Genomic DNA, 17,715 nt, shown 5'->3' on the forward strand with positions numbered 1-17,715 from the left:
AACACTTGTGTTACTGAACCAGTTCCATATGCAACCGGCTTGGAGAGTCTTGCTCCTCAAACATCTGTCGCTGTCGATTCAACCCCTTCTTCGGCACCAGAAATATTTTACGGACCTGACGGTCTTTCCCTTCCACCTGGTTTGATTGCGATAGAGGAAATTGTAGAGGATCCGCAAGCAAGTACTCCAACACATTTTGGAGTCGGGGTCACTCTATTTCCTTCGACATCAGAAGTTAGTCTACCACCAGTGGAAGTTCCTGTAGAATCGCTAGGTAATCTTTTAGATAGACTCAAAATGTCTGAACAACCGTCAACATCTAGGACTGTTTCGGCTGACACAACGACAGCGGAACTCCCTGCCGTCACTCCGACAATGTTTGTCGGCGTACCATCTATCCCGACTAGCTCACAACCGCTAGGAGTCCATCCAGGGGCTATTTCGACAGTATGGTCCATTCCTGTTTGTTCCTCCGGAATAATATCCGGCAACTCTTATGTTGAGACTCGCCAAATTGATCAATTTGGAGGTCAATTTGGGCAATCCAGTCCCTAAAAGCAGACAATCCCTTTGAGTTCCGGATTGCCATCGTATGGGGGGCAGTATGCCCTTTCATTACCCCCTCCGGGAGGATATCCATATGGGAGTTCACAACAGTATTCAGGTTATACTGGAGTTACATCAAGTGGTTGGGTACCTATACTACCTCAACAACCAAGGGTTGTGTATTCTATGCAACAATGTGTACCTATGTCGAACATCCCGACTACGCCAGCTATTGTGACAGTGTCACAAGTTCGAACGTTGCCTGTTGTATGTCAACCTCAGATTTCTTAGGTTGTAATGCAACAGCCCCTTGACCCTGTGACTCAACCACAATCGCCGACTGGTGGGGAAACACAAGTCCAAACGGGTACAATTACCCCACACCTTGGTCCAACGATTAGTATAGCGCAACAGAACATGGCTTCACAACCATGGCTGGTGCAAGACCAACAACCACAATTCCAACAAATATACCAAGGTTCTGAGCAACAAATCTTTGCGAATAGTGGACAACCATACATTCAAAATGGTCAAAATCAACCACTTTACAATGGTCATGTCCACCAACCGTATCAGTCGTACCAACATCAACTACATTATGCTGGTATGCAAAGGCCAACTGCTTAGGCAATTCCATCGTATCCTGGGTATGCTTCACCTAACCTGAATCAACAGTTACCATTCGTGGCAACTTTAGAGTTACCCGATTTACACCGGTTAACAAACGATCCATTTGCTTACGCCCCTTGGTGGCCAGCCATACCTCACAAACTTCCATCAGATATTCCTAAATTTAATGGAAATCCAGGTGAAGATCCATCGAATCACGTGATGAAATTTCATCTATGGTGTTCATTAAACACCCTAAACGATGATTCGATAAGGCTTCGCCTTTTTCAGAGGACGTTAAGGGGTCCAGCGGCAAAATGGTATATTGAATTTCCTAGAGCTTCGTTCGACAACTTCAGTACCTTAGCCACGACTTTCTTAACCCATTTTCAATTACCGATAAGGTATGAAACGGGAACGGAAATCCTAACCAACTTCAAACAGACAGTCGCCACTCACATATCTGATCATATACATGAGTGGCGACGTCGTCGTAGGATGGTAAAAACGTACATTCTCGATCAGCTATTAGCTGAATGGTTTATCAAGTCGTTACTTCCTGCTATAACGGAAGATGTGGTAAAGGGGGGAGTCGTAACGGAAGAGCAAGTCATCGCTCGTGAACAATATCTAGACTTGGTCTATACTCAGTCTGGCACGCTCTACGACAAAATACTTGACGCCCCTAGACTGGAATTCTCAATTCCTCCTCCTCCTAAATCAAACAATGACTCTCATGCCGGAGATGGCGTGATTGGCACTACAAACACGAAATCGACAAAGGCTTCGTCCAAGAAAGCCCGTAAGATTTCAGATCAAAATGCAAAAGACGAAATTCTTGCTTCGGAAGTAAATGCGGTATCGACAGATAAGGGCAAAGAAACCAAACAACCAGGAAGTAAGAAGAAGCAAAACAAAGGGAAGAAGAAGAAACAGGGTGAGTCATCTCCTGAAAAAACTTCTTCAGACCCTCCTGGAAATAGGAAACCAAAAAATCCATGCTATATATGTGATGGGGATCACTGGACCGCAGATTGTCCACACAGAGCTGAGCTTAAGAAATTCTTTAAAAGTTCGAAAACCAAAGCCGTGTTAACTGATCCGTTCCCAAATCCAGGAACAAATCTGGTTGATAGTGGAAATGCTTCCCCGTCTCAAGTGCTAATGTTGTCGGTTTCAAAATAGCAAAATGATGCTTTGATTTCGACAAGGAACAAAGATTACGGGAATCCGCAGCTGTCGAACGACAAGGATAAAGATCAACCAAGTAGTTCGACAACAACTTCGACAGAAGTTGTACCACCCATCATCCCTGAATTAACAATAAAACTGCCGAAGGGAGTAGTACAGATGTCGACGTTTAATCCCCGCGCTAGAGCGGCACAACATTATAACATAGTGGAAGATTTGGCCTAATCGCCATCCGCTATGTCGACTCTTGAGGTGCTACAAAATTGCCCATCCCAAAGGCAGGCTTTGTTATCAGCCATTGGTGGGGTTGATCCTAAGGATTCCAATCTTGTATCCTTCGACCACAAAGGATACGATCCTCAGTTACCAGCTCAACTAGCTTTCCTTATTCAGGTGAAAGCCCTCAACAAAATTGTTCATCGAACAATTATTGATGAGGGGGCATCTACATGTATTATGTCGATGAGTTGCTGGAAAACTTTAGGATCTCCAACCTTGTCGCGATCTTCGACGACATTAAAAGCATTCGGCGGAAGGTCATATACCCCATATGGTATCCTAAATAACTTGAAGGTTGAACTAGGGGGAAAAACAGTAGAAATAGATGTTGAAGTCATCGATGGAAATCTTGATTACAACATCCTACTAGGAAGACCATGGATATATGCCATGGCAGCTATTGTGTCGACCTATTTTAGAAAGATTGCATTTCCCTTTCAAGGAGGGATTACAATCGTCGATCAACAAAACTTCCTCCCTAATGGTTCTCAAGTTACAGGAAGCATTCCCATGATCCATGGAAGCCCCCATTCACTTCAGAATATCGGAGTAGGCATACTAAAAGATCCTATATTAATGGGAACTTTCTCTCTTCCACCTCAAATCAATCTGGCGGAAGTAGCGCCGATAGGAACCTGCAATATGATATCTTCCACAAAGATTTCAGAAAACGATATCAACATGGATCATGCAATGGTTTTCCCCCCAAGCCCAATAGAAATATTGTAGCAGTCAATGTTTCTAGCATGGGAGGCAAACCCAAATCAACGCTCGTCAAGCGTTTGGGTAGATAGGTCTAGAGAATATGGTACCCCTTCAGATCCTTGGTCGTGAGTGCATGGAACCGACAAAGGAATTGTACAATCAATCTTGATTGAAGGGGCACCGTGGAATGATTGCCACCATCATTCCCTTCTTCCGGATTATGAAGAAGATACTCAAGATGACCTTTATCATCCTTCAGTTTTTGAATTCCTTTCAAATACTGTAAATACGGTGGATTCCGAGCAAAACTTATCCAACATTGAAGAGACTATAGCCATAAATATCTCGACTAAAACAAATGTTGTAGAGAATATTTATGTTGGCAAAAGTTGTTCTCCTTCAGAACTGGAAATATATAACGCTCTTTTTCGCGAATTCAGAGATGTCTTTGCTTGGTCATATAGTGAAATGCCAGGCATCGACTCGAGTATCGTTGAACACGAAATTAAGATGTATCCAGATGTCAAACCAGTAAGACAACGGCTCAGGCAGGTGCACCCCAAGAAAGCCGCTGCAATTAAGGCAGAAGTTGAAAAACTTCTCCATGCTGGTTTCATCTACCCGGTTCCTCTAATCGATTGGGTATCGAATATTGTCCCTGTTATGAAGAAACAAGGGAAAATTAGAGTGTGTGTCGATTATAGGGATGTAAATCAAGCTTGTCCGAAAGACAACTACCCTACACCCTTCATCGACCAGATAATTGACGAATGCGCCGGATGCGAAATATTTTCATTCATGGATGGATTTTATGGGTATAATCAAATAAATATCTGCCCACAGGACCAGTCAAAGACTGCATTCATTTGTCCGTGGGGCACATTCACATATCAAAAATTACCCTTTGGTTTAAAGAACGCAGGGGCGACGTTTCAGAGGGCAATGAATTATGCCTTCCATGACATCAAGAACATCATTCAACCATACCTCGACGACCTTCCGGCTCATTCGCAAAAGCGGACTGATCATCCGCAACATTTAAGAGCGATATTTCTACGTTGCCGACACTACAAGATACGACTCAATCCACACAAATGTGTATTTTGTGTCAGTTGTGGTCGTTTACTTGGATTTGTAGTCTCTAAGGATGGGATTCGTCTCGACTCGTGCAAGGTACAGGCAATCATAAATTTGCCTCCACCTTCAAATTCGCTTCAGATTCAGAAACTCCAAGGGAAAGCAAACTTTCTGAGGAGGTTCATTCCAAATTACGCCGAACTTGCTAAAGGTTATACACGTCTTTTGAAAAAGGAGGTACCCTTCGTCTGGGATCAGGTTGCGCAAACTTCCTTTGATGCTTTAAAAGATTCCTTAATGAAAGCATCATTAATGTACGCCCCCGATTATCAAAGAGATTTTAACCGGTATCTGGCTGCAGCAGATACGACCATCGCAATGGTTTTAGTTCAAGAAGTCAATGGAATTGAACACCCTATATATTATTTAAGTAAAAACTTAAATGATACAGAAAGTAAATATTCTTATGTTGAAAAACTAGCGCTTGCAGCTGTTCAAGCGATACAAAGGTTTCGACACTATGTCCTCTTTCGGAAAACTACCATTTTGTCTGATTGCAACCCCATGACTTATATATTGTCGCGACAGTTGCTGGGGGGAAAATATTCAAAATGGATAGCAATCCTTCAAGAGTTTGATTTGGAATTTGTAAAATCCAAATCAAAGAAAGCTCTAGTTTTTGCAGAATTATTATGCGATCTCCCATCGTCGTCCAACGATGAAACATCCGAAGAATCAATCGTGGACGAGAATTTGTTTCTGATATCCACAAGCAATGAGTGGTATGGAGATATAATAATTTATCTCCAAACCCAAAAGTTTAGGCCTAACACCTCTCACTCTGAAAAGAAACGTATACGATACCAAGCAAAAGACTACATGATCGTCGGTGATACACTTTACCGTCGTGGTATCGATACAGTTCTGAGAAGGTGCCTCACCCATGAGGAGGCCGAGAAAGCCCTGAATGAGTGTCATTCAGGAGCTTGTGGGGGGCATCAATCTGGTTATGCTACAACACAAAAAATCTTACGAGCATGATACTTCTGGCCAACAATGTTCAAGGATTGCATAACCGCAGTCAGAAGTTGCCATGCTTGTCAAATTTTTGATAACAAAACTAGAAGACCACCTGCACCTCTAACGCCAATAGTTGCTATTGGGCCATTCGCCAAATGGGGCATCGATTTCATGACATGTAACCCCACCTCGACTGGGGGGCATGGGTATATCATAGTCGCAGTTGACTATTTTACCAAATGGGCCGAGGCGATGCCTACATTAGATAACACTGGTGAAACAACTGCCCTTTTCTTTTCCAATCATGTAGTCGCCAGATTCGGCGTACCACAGGCTATAGGCACGGATCATGGTTCGCATTTTCGCAATCACATGATGCTTGAATTAGCTGCCAAGCTAGGATTGTCTCACGACAGCTCTACTCCGTATTATCTGCAAGCCAACGGACAAGTTGAAGCGATCAACAAAGTCCTGAAGCGTATGTTACAAAGGATGATCGGAGTTCACAAAAGAAGGTGGCACCTAATCCTGTACTCAGCCTTGTGGGCTTACTGAACATCGGTAAGGAACGCAACCGGGTTCACACCCTTCCAACTGGTATATGGCCTGAAAGCAGTCTTACCAGTCCAGTGTGAAATCTCGTCTCTTAAACTCGCAATTGATCTCCTCCCCGGAACTTCAGAAGAAGAGGCCCGTTTCTTGGAATTAATCCAATTGGATGAAACCCGTCGTGATGCCGCTTTGGATAACGAAGCCCATAAGAAACGAGTCAAGGCGCAGTTCGACAAAAATGTCAAACCCCGTGTCTTCTTAGAAGGCAACTTGGTCTTGCTTTACGACCAAGAATCCGATAAATTGGGAGCAGGTAAATTTAATTCTTTATGGGTGGGCCCCTATATTGTTAAACGAGTGTTAGAAAAAGGAGCCTACGAGTTAATGGATTATGACGGAATTCCACTGGCGCAACCTCGTAATGGGTTGTACCTCAAGCGTTACTATGCTTAAATAGTAACCAATATGCTTTTGTTGTATTTTGTTTTCACTAAAGTGTTCGTTTTGGTCGAGTAATCCACCTTTTTACATTGATTGCAGATGTCGAACCTTTTGGAGACATGTGTTGGATATGCCGACGAAGCGAGTCGTAGTTCGCGGAACCTGCCCTCCGCAGCCTGGGCCATTTTTGATCCAAGCGGCGAGTTAGTAAGTTTCAGAGGTGTATGTATCGGTCAATCAACGAATAACATCGCTGAGTATAGCGCGTTGATAGAACTTCTCTCTGATGCCATCACCCATGGTATACGCCGACTAATCGTCAGGCTAGACTCACAACTCGTAATACTACAACTCAATGGTATATATTCCGTCCGAAATCCAGCTATTTATCGCATGTTCCTAAGGGTTAAGATTTTGGAAAGACAATTTGATTTGATTCAATACCAACATATTTCCAAAAACTTAAACACATTAACCGACTCATTAGCGAACTATGTGTTAGATAGACATTTGCGACATTTATAAAAAGAAACATATCATCAATGTTTTACATGTGGATCATATAGCTCAACCAGAATAAAACCCGAAAATCAAAATATATATATAGCTGTTTATGGTTTACATATAAAGTTCTGTAACCAAGACAAAATCGGTCATATGACCCAAAAACTCAAAATGCTAGGGGGCATCGTAGTCTAATGATGCTCGTGATAGCAAGTCACAGCCTGTGCAATCATGCGTAAGAGACGAGTCCATCGTCTAGGCACACCAGTAGTATGCCACTGTAACTGCAAAGGTAGCTCGTCGATCCTCACATCGGGAATACCAAGAGTAAGGCTCTCAACCTGCTCCTGCACAACTATGAGAGTCTCGGCCACATCAAGGTCACGGAGAATAACCCTCCCAGCAGCCTCTCCTGCTGGGGCAGTGGCTGGCACTCTCAAACGAACTACTGGATGAACAAGACCAACATCTGCATGTACACAAGAGAGCACAAGGACATTATAAATAAAAACAGTAAACAATGATATGGTCAAAGATTTTACCAATAGCGCCCCATTGCTCGCCATCCGGTAGTACTAAATCCGGATCACCCCGGAAATCCATGCCAACATATGGATACTCAGCATAAGCCATCTCCTGCCAATCAAACCACCTGAAGAAGGTATCGGAAAACGAAATCTGAGACTGACCAGCATGCCTAGACATGTGGTCAACCCATCTCTGCATGCATGGTTCAGTAGGAGGAGGTATGTCGAGTGCAATGTACTGCGGCTGCATCAGTGGTATCTTCTCCAAGGCAAAGGCGGTCAAAATAGAACCGAACCCAAAGTTCTTCAACCTCCCGTCCTTTATCTTGGTCAACTGACTCTTCATCACAAGAAGTACTGCATCACACTAGTTGAATATTTTCGGTTGGAGACACTCCAAGGCATGCTGCATATAGGACCTGTTAGCTACATGAAGAGATGCACTCCCGGCCATCCTACCAAAAGTGAACAGGATAGACCTGAGGGACCTGTCAGCGACGTCTCAGATGATGATCTTGCCGTATTTACTCGGCTGAGATCCTTCCCTGCAATACTGGCAGACATAATCTCTCATAGAGTCACTCCCTCGAGCCGAACCTGACAAAGAAATGAGGGCACCCCGCCACGACAAGCCAGTCAAGAAGTAAATGTCTACTGTAGTCAAGGGGATGGATTTGCCCCTAATCTGGAAAACTTGGTTGATGGGATCCCAAGCATCAAGCAAATACTGTAGTAGGTTGATCTGCTGTCTCATGCTAGAGATGCAAAAGAACTTCAGCAAACCACAGTTCCGCAGCGCATTCACTGTAACAGGATCATGTAGGGAAATCATGTCCTCTTCTTCATGTTCTCATTCTCACCATGTAAGGGTCATTTTGATCCAATATCTCTGCAAAAACAAACAAGAGAGGAGATTAAATCCTAATTTTGATGAGAAACAGGGAAAAATTTCTCTGAAAACTGTGCAACAGCTTTCCTTTCTGCGCCCAACGCACCTACACATGTGTTATGGGTGTGTTGAATGTCAAGTCACCTTCATGATGACTCACTTTCAGCGCAGGTTTCGATAGGCCTAGGGTGCGTTGATGGCAGAATTCTCCCATCAAACCCCAGGGGCTCAGAAAAGCAGGGACTGAAGCACAAAATACAGAAAAGAAACCATGAAATGAAAGAGCTCAGGTTTAGCTCCTACTTGGTCCATACAGCGCCGAGAATCGTCCACAGAATCTCCTGAAATCAGCTGATGAAAATCAAGGGGGAAGACTCACCTCCAAAGCTCCAAAAAACCAAGTTCAAATGAAATGGTAAAATGAGAGGTAAAAACACTTTTTAATTGCTTTTTTACGTAGTTCAAAGTAAAATATTAGCATTTTAATCTCATCTTCAAGAAAATGTTGTCCATTTCTAACTAGTTTGATGCAGCAATTGAAGGTACAGTACTATCTTTAAAAAAAGGGCAAAGCTATTTATGGTAAAAAATCAAAACAAGACCATGTTATCGAGTAGTTTTAGCACATAGTTCATGCTCGTTAAAAAATAAACATAAGATTGAGCAAGTGTTCCAACCCGTGTTTAAGCTCGTTAAAAAATGAACTATCCTCTGGTAAATAACCACCGTGAATGTAGCATTATCAGCCATTAAAGCCTTGGTCGTGTTTGCACCGTCACCTCCACTTTTCCATTGGCCGATCATTCACCTCCATATGATTGCTTACCCATTTTGAGGAACAGTTGCGAAGAGTGATTTCACTAGCCATCCTTGTGACACTGTCATGCTTGGAAAATTCCAACCCTTACTTGGAATCAGCTGCTACCCATTTTATCACTCGTTCCTCAAAAGACGAGTCTTCTTTAAGCTCTTTTCATTTGACTCGTAAAATATGAAAAGATTTTTGAGTTTTGGCCTTCCAGCTCGTTAAAGCGACCGGAAGAGCTATCCCTCCTCTAGATTTTAATCTTTTTGGACCTGAGGGATTATTGCACAAAAATATCGAGCGCTTGTTTTGTTCGGCTCGTTAAAACTATCGAAAATTCATCCCTTCTGTATTGTTTTATACTTTTTCAGACTTAAGGGATTAGATGACGAAAAAGGACTTTCGGAGTTAACTTTACGTACCTTTTCAGACTCTCTAAAAATGAAAAGGACCGAGTTATATTTGTCGTTAGACTCGTTAAAAAGATTAATAGCGACAAACTTGTCTTTAGACGAGAATGAGTTTCACTATCGCTAGGCTCGTTAAAACATAGCGATGGGTTTGCCCGAAGGGAAAATTATAGAACAAGCATATGTTATCCTCCTCAAGCTTGACAAAAATAAAGAGGTACTGGTCAACAATGACTGGGGAAAAATTGGGAAGAAACTCAAAGAACCTTTATTGGTAGCAAGTCGCTCTTGAACATGACACTTCCACTCCGTGCCTGAGTCGGGTTGGGTTGTTTCATTCACCGGTCACATCACCATGGTCTCGCCATACCATCCACCTTTGGGGTAAATGCTACCAATCCATCACACAAGTGTCGCCGATATGTTCAAGAGAAGTCATCCAGAGAAGTCAACCGTATCCCATCCACTACCATATATTATACTTCATCCTTTCATGACCGCCACCCTGAACCATATATCATCAGATCGTTTTCACCTACATCAAAATCATTTGCTCCGTTCTGTGTCATCGATGTGGGATTCATTAAGGCCCTCCTTTGACGGATTGCTTCTTGTCGACATCAGCTCATTATCCAAGAAGTTGATCTAGGAACACCCCCTTCAGTACTTTGAAGCTTGCATGCCTCAATGGCAAGTTTCTTACTTCCGGCGACAGGTATACATTAATGACCTTCGACCGAAAGATTTTGCATGGTGTTCGACGCCAAGTCCTTTATTCACACCACGTGGATTGTACTGCAGTACTTGAGGGTCATTATCATTATCGGTGATTCCTCTCGCGCTTGTTAACCGTTTACGTCATTGACTGGTAATCAAGCGATGTCTTTCCATGTTCGACTTCAAAACATTTCTCACATGGATCGACTTGTACTTAGAGTGAAGATCGAATGAGATTGAAGACCCCGGATCTAGTTTCATCCATCCGGGCTGTGATATATATTCAGGAAAAATAAAGACATTGACATGTACAACATTGCAGAACAGATAATCATCCTACCAAAAGGATGATGATTTCATCAGAATCATCAGTCTACCATCAGATGATTGTCTGTCCTATGTACATAAAAATGAATTTATAAAGCTAAGCATGGGAATGCCCGCCTCAGCTAGATCATGAAAACAGTATGAAAAATAATGTATTGTATTGTATCTTATTACAGGTCTCCTCCTAGCATTGGATGAACTTCGGATTCTCCTAATAAAGCATTTCACCCGATAAACGACCTCATACTTTAGGGGGCAGCTGTTATAGACATTTTTGTGCCTTACAGCTATAAGCATGAAATGTCCATAATTCAAGGGATCCAAAGTCCCTAAAGATGTTGTTACAGCTCCTAAAGGAACAAGGTCAACCAATGACAGCTTCTCCGAGAAGTTCTCCACCAAAAACCACTTAGAAACAGTCAATTCAGGATCAATTCAAGTGCTCCACTAGCTGCCTGCGTTGCAAAGCACCCCAGTACACTGTCTAGGTGCGTTGCAACGCATTTGAATGCACTACCCAGGTGCGTTGAGCGGGAAAGGACAAGTGGCAGAGTCATTCAACGAGGTGGAAAGACCATGGAAGCTTCCAGAATCTTCTCCAATGACACTTGCCTCACTGAGTTCGACCAAGTGATGAGTAAGAGGCTCTCAGTCTCCAAGTGGAAGCAAGAACTGACAGAGAGAAGCCACAAGTCAAAACATAATCTGACTCATCCTCTCTACTTACATCTATATATGGATCCCTCATCCCAGAGATCCAGAGGCTGGAATTTTGTACTTTGCAGAGAATTGCTGTTGGTTTGAGATTGAGATTAGTACATTGGGTGGTTTATGCTTTTTTGGAGGAGAGGAAGGGATTCCTTTGCTGGGAGGTAGATGCTGGTTCGGAACTCACTTGGTTGTATCTCCTCTTGGACTTTCTTATTCTATCAATAAACTATTTGAGTTTCTCCTACATGCTGTGTATCGATGATTTTCTGTTATATTTGCATGTTTAGCTTAATCTGATCCTGAGCTTTTTATGAATGTATATCTATATCTTCGTGTAGTTTCTCTCTCTTGTGATCTTGCAGGAATTCGGTGAAGCTGGGCCGGTAAGGGAGCAGGGAGCTGGGAGCTATTGAAGAGAGGAGTGATTGGATCAACAAACTAGCGAAAGACACAGGTTAGTTACATCCTTTCTCCTCATTTACATTTCATAAAGAAGAAATATTCAAGTAGTTTTCCTTGTTTGTTGCTAAGGCACTATCACACCTTAGAGTGGGATAGGGGCATTCCGAATGGATACTTTTCCCAACAACAAGAGGCAACCTAATTGTCTAAAAAAAAAATCAAAAGAAAAAAAACACAAGGAAATAGTTTATACCATGCCTGTTGATTTTTTTTTCATTTTCCAGGATTATACACAGTGGAAACTTTCATGGCTACAGAGCCAAAATTTTCAAGATTTCCTTCATTCTTCCATCCATCCACTTCCTATCCATCATCTCCACTCATATGATCACCTCTCTCCACCATGTCATTAGCCCGAACTTCAAGTTTTACCTCCTCTCTATGATGCTACAAGAAGGACCTGTATTGCTACAAGAAGGTCGTGTGGTGCTACAGGAGGGTTCTGAAAAGCTACAGGAGGGAAATTTGAGGAAGAGGGTAGCCGAACATGAAACTTACAACTTTAAAAATGATTAAGAAGGTTCCCCCATTACTTTACATCATCCATCCATCACTCATCCATCTCATTTCACAAACAAATTCACTCAAATTCTCCACTTTGTCCTACCTCTTAAAATAAAAATAAAAATAAAAATAAAAACAAAAACAAAAACACAGAAGCCATCATTTCCATTTTTAAAAGTGTCTACACTACTCTCTCATGATCCTAGTACTATCTTCAGGACTTCTTACAATTTCCCTCATCACCATCATGTAGATTGAAGACCCCAAAGGAAAAGAAAAGGGTTGCTATAGGAAGAACCCTCCTCCTGTAGCAGTCTGTGCACACATCACATAAAGCCTTGTTTTTCTCATCATAGGGGATGATGGAACCTTATGAGACAACTCTGAAGAGGTCATATCACTCCTAAGAAGAATTTCCCCAACAACAACAACTTGGACATTAACAAGGTACTTACACACACAACAAACACAATAATCAAGCATCACGAAGAGAAATGAAGATATGCATAGAAAATAAGTTAGTAAGTTAACTCCCTTGATGCCAATGATATGGTCAAACTCTAGCATGCAAATCCTTGCAATAGTTTGATCATGAGGTAGACACAGGTATGGAAAACTCTTACCTCCTCCCTATGTGTGAATAACGAAAATGTATAAATGTCAAGAAGGGGTGTTTTAATAAGTAGGAGGTGGCCAGTTAACTTGGCCACCCTCATCTAGTGAACTAAAAGTGATGGTTAGCACTCATGCAACGTGGATATTTCACATCGACCAAGTTGGGATCACAAATAATGAGTGGTTATTACAAGGGAAGGAGAAATGACTACTCAGAGTGGGGAAAATGGTCCAAAAGAGGAAATCCCATGTGATTTCCAGGTCACCACAGTGCTGCAAGCCTCAACTCAAAAATGGTATATTATGTACTTGGGTTCGGTTTATTTTGCATACTCTCTCATTTAAAAAATAGTTAGGGAGAGGACAAGCATAGTGTGCCACAAAGGATATTTTAACCTTCTGCCATTGCAACAGGAAGGAGCTACAAGCAGACTTATAATTGCTACAGGAGGGTCGAGAGACTGCTATAGGAAGATTGAGAAGGTCAAAAAGGGCCACAAAGGTTCAAATTTATCCCCAAATTACCATATTCGTCCAAGCCTACTTGATAAAAATTAAGTGTCGCCATCTCCTTCATCCATCTATCAAATTTCATGCAGATTCTACTTAATTTCTACATATAGTGGCAATATAATTGTACAGTTAAAAGGTCTTTTTAAGAAGTATAGTGATTGAAACATAGGCAATTGTTATTGACAAGGAGTTTTTGACTCACTGGTGCCACTAAATTAGACACTGAAGCTATAGAAGAAGCATATACCCCTCACTTAATTAAGGACATAAAGAAGAGATGGGGGGAGGATTCAACAGGAGGAAGCCCTCAGATGCTAAGAGAATCCACCTACACACTCCTGTGGTAGACATTTTTAGAAGACACCAATGGCTAGGATTCTTCGAGTTATTGGAAGGGTATGATGATGACCTTTCCCTTGAATTTTCCATGGCTCTAAATTACCAAACAAATGAAAGTGCCACCATTGTTGTGAGGGGGTTGGATATCTCTCTCAAACTTGAAATAATTAGAAGAGTAACAACCCTACCTATAGCGATCAAGTGGATAAGAGAAGATAGAGCCATCAATGTCACTACTAAAAATGATTTCTTCATTGCCAAAGAAAATCCTATTGAGGACAATAATGGAGTTAGGAGAGAAATCTTACCTTATCCTTGGGATGAGGTGGCCTACCATATTCTGAAGTACATATCCTGTGAGGGAAGAATGAGTGTGGTATATGCTTACCACTTTAGATTACTTCATGAACTCGTATTCAAGGTAGAATTGCCTCTTGCTCAAAGACTTAGTGCGCCATACTTTCCTCCTGCAGTCCATCAGGAAAATGAGTCAAAAAGTAAGAGAGGGAAAACACCAACACCTAGCCCATCATGTATCATCTCCAATGATTCTGATTTAGCACCTAAATACCTTGTCAATCAAGAACACGCCATCCTGAACTTTGAAGACACATTCAGGTTGTTGGGAATAGGAAGTCTACGAGCTTGCCAGAGGAGATGGCATGCCTTACCCCACAACCCACATATCAAAGAATATCAATCTCTTGAAAGGCTAAGGAATACCTTGGAGAGAACACCATTATACAAGAAGATCATGCAAAGGATGAAAGTCGGGTGGATAGTGCTCAAGCCCAGCCCACCCTTGCTGCTAGGATTACATGAAGGAAGATATGAAGTAGGAGAGCACAAGGAGTGGACAAAAATAGAGAAGAATGTAGGTGTCTATCCCAAGGAAGGCACTCCATTTGAAGTGCCTTGGGATGTTAGGGAGGCCACTAGGGCCATGAGAGAGATGCACATGGATGACTGAGTTTCTCAGAGGATGAGCAAAAATTTCAGTAGGGGGGTGATGATGAGGCTCATCAATAGGTACATTATAAGGGTCATGATGCCATCCTCCAACTTTAGAACTATCTCTTTCTCACATTTATTTACATTTTTTGTTATATTATGCTTAGTGAGAAGGATAAAATATGTTTGTCATGTCATGTGGCCTAATATGGTTTAATTGCAGGAAATGGAGCAATTTTTGAGATGATTTCTATGCAGGGGCTTGGAGTAGACAACAAGGAGAGAATCTAGGGGGTTGTCCACCTCTTTAACTCCCTCAATCAGCCCAATATCACAACACACTCTCTCTCATCAGCTCAAGGTCATTGGTAGCCAAGCAAGTGAAAGTAATGAGGAACAAGATCCACCATTCTCGAGTTGTAGGAGAAAAATATTCCTATTTTCTAGGGAGCTTCTAGTAGCTACCCTCTTGTATAAATAAGCATGTAGAAGAGCTCATTAGGATTTGAGTTTTGTTTTCAGATAGGTAGCTATTGAGCTTAAGAACTTGGCACGGTTATTTTGACTGTTATTTAATGTATTAGACTTTGATTCAATGATCATGAGAAGTTGCTTGTTGATTCATCACTGAGTTAGTTCCAAAGAGATGAGGCTCCTAGGTTTGGGCCCAACCTAGTGGCTTAGACATCTCTTGTGTATTTTTATATCTTTTAGTTTAACAGTACTTCTTAGTTTCTTGCATTTTAGTAGAGAATAACCCATCAAAATCTGTGATTGCAACCTGTACCTCATCTCTCTCATGGGAGCATGAATAAAAGGATTTACAACCACAACCCAAAAGTATTATGTTTATGATTTATTGGAAGAAGATTTGTTTATTCATCTTATTTTTCATGTGCTTCTTGTAGTTTAGGAGTTGGTTTATTGATTAGATCATAGTTTTGGCATAGATTAGATAACATTTAAATTCAACTCATCTTTTGCACTACTAATTGTTTCATATTGTCAAATAACAAATGGATGTATGCATGTAATGATTGCAAGGCTGTTTGAATCTATAGAGAAGGGCACCTTCACCACCTCCATATTGGAATACCTCACCTTCTCTTGTTAACCCCAAATTCTATCCCAAAAATTCTGTTTCATGAGATCATTTTCCAAGGGTCACCGATAGCATCCCTCCTAGTGAAAAATAGGCCTTCAAGAGGCTTTGAGTTTGGCTAGGGGATTCAACCACACTTCACTCATATACCTCAACTTCCATGCACCTTTCCATACCCTTAAACCATCATTTTCCCCTATCAAACCTTCTTGGAAGCCCTCCTGTAGCAATACAAGGCTCTTGTAGAAGCCTTCTGTAGCACACCTGTAGGACCTCTTTCTTCCACAAGTTTTTATCCTTACTACTACTTGGACTTATTTTCAGAGGATGTTGACCCCCACTATGATTTCATGATCAAGGGAAACTCCTAGGCCACTCCAAACCCTTCTTTTCCCTCACTGCAAAAACAAAATAATGTTAGTTTTATTATCACAGATTTGGCACAAATAGAATATTGAATTACATGCAAGTGTGAGCTAGTTAGATGGTAAATAGAATATTGAATTACATTTTTGTATGTTATGCAAGAGATATTATCTTCCTTTCTTCAAGTAGATTTGATAACTTGATGAATGTTGCAAGATAATGTAGTTTCCTTTCTGCAAGTAGTTTAGCTCTTGTCTTTTCATGAATTGTTTCAATAGAATTTGCAAGTTGAATTTATAGAATTTTACTTTTCATAGTTAGAGGTAGCTTCTAAATTGCATATTCATTAGCTAGCTTTCATTCTAATTTAGTAGGAGGAATGATCTTGGATCACTATTGATCAGACGTCCTAGTTGAGGGTGGCATGAGTAGAATCCCATCTAATGTGCATATAACACTATCACCTCGAATTTTGTATGAACTCTGGGTTGATAAGTAGAGTTGAGGAGCCCTTGGGAGTTGTAGCACTCTTAGTGAAAAACCAAGGCTCACCAAACGAAACAATATAGCTTTGTTTTCTTGCATGTGTGTCCATGCAACTAGTTTAAGTTTACATTTTTGTCATTTAATTTCTGCAAAATAGAATTTTGGTTTTCTTTTCCAACATTTATTTTCCTGCAAAATATATTAGAGTTTCCTTGATGAAATAGGGCAAGTAAAGTTTCAATTGCCTCTTTCCTTGCAAATTTAAGTCCAGTAGTTTCCTTCCAGGGAATTTTGCAAATTTCAGTTTAATTCATTGCTTAAGAGAAGCCTAGGTAGAAAATTGAAATATTGGTTACTGTGCATATAATAATGTCACCTCTTAAGTTTGTATGAACTCCAGATTGATAAATTGAAGTTGGTATCCCCTTGAGTTGCAACATTCTTGTTGTAATACTGAGACTAATCACTTTTTGGTGTCATTGTCAGGGAGGTGTCGACATAGGTATTTATTTCTGATTTATAGTTGCTTTCTTTTCCATTCCATTTCCTAAAAAAAACAAATAAAATTTCATCAGTATTTCAATTTGATTAAAAAAAACATTCATTTCATGCCTCGTAGAGCTAGGGACAACTCAGGGAAATTTTTGCCTAAAGCTCCAACCTTTATAAGTAGTCAACCTTCTCTTTTTGGAGACTATGGACCTCCTCCTTTGACCTCATAGGATTTGGAGAACCTTTTGGGCGAGTAACCAATTTTTTTTAGGAAACTATAGGGGAGGAAGAACCTCCATCACCCATTGAAGGAATGGATAGAAACATGCAACCTGATTTCTTTCTAATTGGGGAGACAAATGTGGAGGATAGAGCGACGAACATTAGCCCCACGTCCCTTCCACATTTTCATGGATTTTCTTCTGAAGGTCTAGATACTTTCATGCTTGAATTGGTTGTTGTATGTAGGACATATGATTAAACCTTTGATGGGTAAAAACTAAAATGATTTCCTTCCACCCTCAAGGATGCAGCCCTATGCTGGTTCATGAGTTTGGAAGGAGGCATTATCACTA

The sequence above is a fragment of the Pinus tabuliformis genome, chromosome 1_1, assembly GCF_031772625.1.
Source record: "Pinus tabuliformis cultivar Carrire ecotype Pingquan chromosome 1_1, CPIR1, whole genome shotgun sequence".
Classification (NCBI taxonomy): Eukaryota; Viridiplantae; Streptophyta; class Pinopsida; order Pinales; family Pinaceae; genus Pinus; species Pinus tabuliformis.